This window comes from Mesoplodon densirostris, chromosome 6 (assembly GCF_025265405.1).
Source record: "Mesoplodon densirostris isolate mMesDen1 chromosome 6, mMesDen1 primary haplotype, whole genome shotgun sequence".
In the NCBI taxonomy this organism is placed as follows: Eukaryota; Metazoa; Chordata; class Mammalia; order Artiodactyla; family Ziphiidae; genus Mesoplodon; species Mesoplodon densirostris.
Window position 1 is genome coordinate 109,468,312 of NC_082666.1, and position 7,694 is coordinate 109,476,005.

Genomic DNA, 7,694 nt, shown 5'->3' on the forward strand with positions numbered 1-7,694 from the left:
TTGCCTATGGCCAGATCACCTGTGACTCTTTATTCCCCCTGACTCACCACTTCTGGACCAATGATTCCTCTAGTACAATTCACCTTTTCCCCCTCACGTTTATGGTCAAGGGGGTTTATCACAACGACTGAAGGTTAAGGAATGCCATCTTCAGCATGGCTTATTACAACTGACACATTAGAGTTCTAGATGTGGGCAGAGGATTGAGCAAACATTTGGTTTAAATCTTGCAAACTAGCTGTCTTAGTCCATTCAACCTGCCCTACTACAGACCGCACTGCTTATAAACAACACAGCACGGTCTCTTTTACAAGGGCAATAATCTCATTCATGAGGGCTCTACCCCATGACCTAATAACCTCCCGAACACCCCACCTCCTAATACCAGCACCTTAGGGGTTAAGATTTCAACATAAGAATTTGGGGGGACACAAACATTCAGCACATAACACTAAGCAAGTTTAGGGCTGAGTATTATTTAAACATTAGGATCCAGGGACTTCCCTGTTGGCACAGTGGTTAAGAAACCGCCTGCCAATGCAGGGCACACAGGTTTGAGCGCTGGTCCGGGAAGACCCCACATGCCGCGGAGCAACTAAGCCCGTGCGCCACAACTACTGCGCCTGCGCTCTAGAGCCCACGAGCCACAACTACTGAGCCTGCGTTCTAGAGCCTGCAAGTCGCAACTACTCAGCCTGTGCGCCTAGAGCCCGTGCTCTGCAACAAGAGAAGCCGTCAGGAGAAGCAACGGAGAGTAGTCCTCGCTCACCACAACTAGAGAAAGCCCACACACAGCAACAGAGACCCAATGCAGCCAAACATAAAAGAAAGAAAATAAGTAAATAAATGAAAACTTTATAATAACATAGACATTAGGATGCAGGGTTAGGGTTAGGGATCTGGCCTCAGGTCTCCTGGTCCACGATGTTGACTTGTCAGTGATGTCTGTAGTGTGCTTCCAAGTTCAGAATTTAAGTGGTGCCAAAGGACCAAGGTGAGTTAAGACTAAAGCAGCATTCTCCAAATGCCAGCTCCCTGAGCAGAAACACCTGGAGTCTGGGCTATAAAGCAGATTTTACTGGGCCTGACCTTGGGTGTATTCAGTAGTTTTTGGAGTCAGGGTCACCAAAGTCCAAGAATCGCACTTGAAAACAATGAATGGGTTCAGGACTGGGGTTCAGAATGGAGAATTTGAGATAAAACTGCAATCATAAATGAGTCTCAATTCTGGTTAGAATTGACTAAGAATGTGAAAACCTTTATATCTGGACAGTTGCCACTTTGAAATCTGACATCCTTGCTCCTTCTCTTACTTCCAGATCACAGAGCCCAGGAGAGATGAGGATGTTCAACAAGAGGTCAATCCAGACACTGACGACAGCCGTGAAGAAGGAAGGGAGAAGCCTCTTGTGCAGATCATCGAGAAGAAGCCAGCATCTTCTAGAATGAACGGAGGCGAGTTTTCGTGTTATACTCCTAGGAGCGGGGCGTGCTTCTAGGAGTCTGTGGCAGGACAATAAGAAAACAGGGTTTATTCAGATTCCACCCTTTTGGAAGGCACCACCTCAATTTTCAGATCATTTCATTTCCATCTCCCCTGAGACGAACATTGGAGGTCCCATTTTTTATACACTTGTTTGCCCCAGTCTAGAAGCATTTGAAGGTGGAGTGTAGTGGCTCAGAATAGGAGGGAATAACATTAAAATATATAATTAGAAAAAATATAAATATATATATATAATGACAGCCACAGGGTCATGACTCATGACTTAAGTTTCACTGGCTTATTTTGAAAATGTCACCTATAAAATTATTGTATTTTTATATTTTATATTTATATATTTATTTTAAATAGTTTTGAAATAGTCTTCATTTTGAAACATCTTATTACTACAAACTTTTGTGATGAGAACTGTAGCTGTTGTATATTTACACATATATACAATTTTACTCACATTTTCAAGAGAGATTGTTGATTTTATCTATTACGTAATATTTCCATTCTACTTATAGCATAGTGGGTATTTCCTCCCAATTCTTGTAAGCATAAATTTGTATTTTTTTAGTTCTCATTATTGAACTGTGGGAATTCAGTCGTAATTTTTTAACTTGCCTCAGCATGTTTGTATGTTATTTTAGATTGTTCAAGAGTACCGTGCGATGCAGCTTTTGGGGAGCTACAATAAAGATGAAAGTCTTCTCACAGTCAGGATGTGTGTGGTCATTACCAGTCGGCTTCGCCTCTTTGCTGTCCAACGAGGTGTTGCTTAATGGCGCTGTGATTATCCAACCACATTTCTTAACTCTGAAAAATAGTCCCTCAATTATTTTTCACGTAGAGAAAACTACAGAAGATGAGGCAGGTCTTGCATCATTCAGGACTCCAATACTGAGAGACAACTCTTGGGTAAAAGGAAAGATAGCTTTATTGAGGAAGCCGGCAGTCCAGAAGAGAGGTGGACTCATGTCCCGAAGAACCAACGCTCCCCTCCTGAAGTTTTGCTTGAGGACTATACAGGGAAAAGAGAAAGGGGCTACGTGTTGAAGAGAGGGTTACAGGGTGCGTGATCAGCTCACGGTCATTCTTCTGATTGGTCAGTGGTGAGGTAACGGGGACTCAACATCATCGGCCTTCTGGTTCCAACTGGTCTGGGGTCTACGTGCTTGTGGGCAACATGCAGTTAACTTCTTCCACCTGCTGGGGGTTTCAGTCTCTGCCAAACAGCTCCAAGGACGTGGCTCAGAATATTACCCAATAGCCCTTGAGGAGGAACTAAAGGTCCTTGACTTTGTTTAACAGCCAAGAGATGATTATTTTGTCTTGGCTGTTTTTTCGGCCTCGCCATGCAGCTTGCAGGATCTTAGTTCCCTGATCAGGGATCGAAAACAGGCCTCGAGCAGTGGAAGCGCAGAATCCTAACCGCTGAAGTGCCAGGGAGTTCCTGACAGTAGACTTAAAAAAAAAAAAAAAAAACCAGACCAAAAGGAACACAGTTTTAAGGAAGCTTAACTTTCTCAGAAATGCAGAAATTTTGTTGTGCATTTACTTTCTTTCTTTTTTTCCCCCAATACATTTATTTATATATTTATTTATTTTTGTCTGCGTTGGGTCTTCGTTGTTGCACGTGGGCTTTCTCTAGTTGCAGTGGAGCGGGGGCGACTCTTCATTGCGGTGCGTCGGCGTCTCCATGCGGTGGCTTCTCTTGTTCCGGAGCATGGGATCTAGGCACGTCGACTCCAGTAGTTGTGGCTCACGGGCTCTAGAGGTTTTTTATGTTTTGCAAGTATTCATCAAATGTTTATTGCTTGAATGAATGACAAATAATTTCTTCCAGCAATCTTCAAACTGCTTAACACTATGACAATATTTAGCGTTTCAAATTTCACATGACCTTAGTCTTTCCGTGCTCTAGTTTCTAAAAGCACGTGGGATCTTCCCGGACCAGGGCTTGAACCAGTGTGCCCTGCACTGGCGGGCGGATTCTTAACCAAGGAGCCACCAGGGAAGTCCCTGTGCATTTATTTTCAAAAAATAATAAGGCCGGATGAATTCAGAACTAGGTGCAGAAACCTCTTCCAGTGAGATACAGAATCTCTGCTGTTTAGGCAGATTTAGAGAACAACTTTTCCAACCACTTATTAAAGAGACCAATACTCCATGAAAAAAATTTATCATTTGTACAGAGAGAAAACCAAACTCCAGCTTTGCATCAATATAATATTTGATACTAAGAGAACCATAAGCTCTTTTTTGAAAATCTCTGGAATAAACATCAAAACTGAGCTGCCTTCGGCTCAGACAAATAAAATTCCCTTTCTACCCGTCTCCTACAACTTTCTATACTCATTCAGGTTGTGTCCTTCACTATCCTCTTTCTGGTGCTGGAACAATCAGTCATTTTACTTTAGGACCAAACTATTTTTGTTCCTGTTAATAAACAAAACTACATCGCATTATCTTGCATACAAAGTTGTACCTCTCGGTTGCTGGAACCAAGCAGGACCATGCAGGGCCCTTCCATGTCCCCTGCCTCTTGTTTGTAAAATAGCTGCAGTCTCCCAGGCCTCCCCTGAGTCACCAAAGAACAGGTTCAAGCAGTTACTGATTAGGACGACAGCAGTCACAGAATCTTTAGTTCCTCCCGAAGGACATAAGTAACAGTGTCAGACACACACTCCTAACTTGTTTTGCAGATAGATACTAAAACCACTACAAGAGGAGAAAGCTAACTGTATGATGACCAGACTGGAGCTATGACACAAGCTGCTCCATCTTGAGCAGACCTGAACCAATGGCTTACACAATTCCAGGAACTGGCCTCAAGGAAATGGGAACCAACCAACACTGGAATTGAAGATTAACTGTGCCTGAAACAATCAACATGACACTGACCACACCGCTGCATGACCAATTTCAACATGATGGTCAGAGCTGACTGTGCTACTCTGCATGGAGCCCCCACCGGCACAGCCCAGAGACTTCCCGTCTTTTCCCTATCAACCCCTTTTCCCTCTCATTGGCAACTGAGAGATGGTATTGGGGACACTAGCCCACCATCTTCCCAGGTTGCCAGCTTCCTGAATGAAGCATCTTTCTTCTTCCACCAACCCTTGTCTCTGGAACACTGACTTCTGAGCGATGAGCAGCTGAACCTGAGTTCTGTTCCAGCCGATAACATCACTATGGGTCAAGTCTCATTCATAGTATATTAATACTAACTTTGAACCAAAGTTACTTCCATTTCACAAAGAAAACTAGGAGTGAATGATTGACAACTGCCCATCACACATCCGCATTTCAGGCTAGCAGAGCTCATGAACACACATAACACAACTTTACACAGCCACAAACATCCCTTACACAACTTATTCAAGTGGCAGAGACAAACACATTCATTAACACACCCACAGACAGAGCCTCTAGGTAACAAGTAAACATATGCAGCAAGAGCATATAACTTGAGTTTATGCTTAGTAATCAATGCCTCAGGTTTCTGTCTTGCTTAGAAATGACCTCGGTATCCAATGATTATCCAGTAAGTAACACAATTTAGTATCAGTTCAAGGGTTTACGTAAACTGAAGATCTGGGAATTTATCGACAAGCTAACACAGTAGAAAACATAGTTACTGTTGAAAGAAAGTTTGTCAGAATAAAAACGAAATGTGGTTAAACACAAACTTACATTTTTCATAACCTTAAACATTAAGTAGAAGTAATATGAGCTTATTTGATGGGCACACCTATATAAATTTAGGAAGAACACACCCAAGTAGAATTGTTTTAAATGTATGCCTAATACTGATAAATAAGATATGAATAACTTTTTATTAAACCAAAAATATTAAACTAGCTTCATGTGTCAAAGATTTACCTAAATTATGTAAACTTGAAGTCTTTAAATTTCTGAGTTGATTTTTTTTTTTGGTTGCACCGAGGGGCTTGCTGGATCTTAGGTTCCTGACCAGGGACTGAACCTGGACCCTGGCAGTGAAAGCACCGAGTCCTAACCACTGGACCGCTGGGGAATTCCCTGACTTGATTTCAATAAGAATATTTTTCTAGCACATTTAAAGTATTAGAAGTTCTAATTCCTTTCTCTCTGAGAATTTTAGGGATATATAATTTTTATAAGCACATTTGTATCTTTGTAAGCCAATCAGGACAGAAACCCTTTAATTTAACAGACTCTACAATCTACTTTAATAGATCCAGAAGTAGGAAAACATTACATACTCGCACTGTCAGAGGTAAAGACCTTTTTGAATTACAGACACACAGACATACAGAGAAATGGAACTTTTACCTGCAGTTTTAAGTCTTAGACTTGGGTCAGGAATAAACACTCACCAGTCTAGATATTAAAGAGCCGTTCTCATCCCATTGGGCAAGTAGACAAATAGACAAACAGAAAAGACTAAGAAAAGACTAACAAACTAGATCCTCTGTTACCTCTCACCTAACTGAGATTAGTTCTGTAGAAACTTAATCCCTTTAGAGACCATCAAGTCTTCAAACGACAGAGCCAAACTCAGAATCACTGCTGCAACAAACGGGGAACCACTTAGCTGGAATCTGAAAACAAAGGAGAAACACAAAAGTAATAGAAGGGGAAACTAAAGAAACAGAAAGTGAGCCAAGTTCAAAGGCTGCTTGGGTTCACCCCTGGGAGAGGAGACAAGATGTACCTGGGCTTCACTGGCTCATGAAATACACCACTTGTTGCTGGGCTTTTACAGCTTTATTTACGTAGAACTGATATACAAAATCTAGCCCATGTTTAATGTATATAACTTGATGAGTTTGGACATATGCACACACCTGCGATACCATCACCACCATCACGGTAATATACTCATCACTTCCAAAAGATTCCTTCTATCCCTCTGTGTGTGTGTATGTGTGTTAGAAAGACGTAACACAGCACCAGGTACATGAAAAGGTGCTCAACGTCACTAATCATCTGGGAAATGCAAATCAAAATCATCATGAGATACTACCTCACATCTGTTAGAATGCCTACAATTTTTTTTTTTTTTAAAGATAAGAGTTGTCAAGGTGGTCGAGAAATCGTAACCCTTGCATATTGTACGCAGGAATGTAACATTGTGCAGGCACTGTGGAAAACAGTATGGAGTTTTCTCAAAATCTTTTAAATAAAATTTCCATATGATCCAGCAATCCCACTTCTGGGTATACAGGCCCAGCTCAGAGACACTGCAGCTTCAGTTCCAGAACACTGCAATGAAGCCAATACCGCCATAAAGCGAGTCACATGAAATTTCTGGTGTACCCGTGCATGAAAAGCTTCTGTTTACGCTATACTGTAGTCTGTTAAGTGTGCAACAGCCTTGTGTCTAAACAAACAATGTACATACCTTTATTGAAATATACTTTGGGGAAGAGAAATCTTGATAAATGGAACAGGATAGAAAGCCCAGAGATAAGCCCACGCACATATGGTCACCTTATCTTTGATGAAGGAGGCAAGAATATACAATGGAGAAAAGACAGCCTCTTCAATAAGTGGCGCTGGGAAAACTGGACAGCTACCTGTAAAAGAATGAAATGAGAACACTACCTAACACCATAACACAAAAATAAACTCAAAATGGATTGAAGACCTAAAGGTAAGGCCAGACACTGTCTAACTCATAGAGGAAAACACAGGCAGAACACTCTATGACATAAATCACAGCAAGATCCTTTTTGACCCACCTCCTAGAGAAATGGAAATAAAAACAAAAATAAACAAATGGGACCTATTCAAACTTAAAAGCTTTTCCACAGGAAAGGAAACCATAAACAAGACAAAAAAACAACTCTCAGAGTGGGAGAAAATAGTTGTAAATGAAGCAACTGACAAAGGATTAATCTCCAAAATATACAAGCGGCTCACGCAGCTCAATATCAAAAAAACAAACAACTCAATCCAAAAGTGGACACAAGACCTAAATGGACATTTCTCCAAAGAAGATATAAGATTGCCAACAAACACATGAAAGGATGCTCAACGACACTAACCATTAGAGAAAGGCAAATCACAACTACGGTGAGGTATCAGCTCACACCACTCAGCATGGCCATCACCAAAAAATCTACAAACAATAAATGCTGGAGAGGGTGTGGAGAAAAGGGAACCCTCCCCCTGCACTGTTGGCGGGAATGTACATTGATACAGCCACTACGGACAA

At 41.4% G+C, this 7,694-nt stretch overlaps 1 long non-coding RNA gene across 1 annotated transcript; it reads right to left on the reverse strand.

The window, feature by feature from the left end:
• Window positions 1–870: 870 nt before the first annotated feature.
• On the reverse strand, window positions 871–7,141 carry LOC132492675 (uncharacterized). The gene is made up of 3 exons (XR_009532851.1): window positions 6,968–7,141; window positions 5,960–6,075; window positions 871–1,503 (listed from the first exon to the last, which is right to left on the reverse strand). It is a non-coding gene; the product is annotated as an uncharacterized LOC132492675 (long non-coding RNA).
• Window positions 7,142–7,694: the final 553 nt, after the last annotated feature.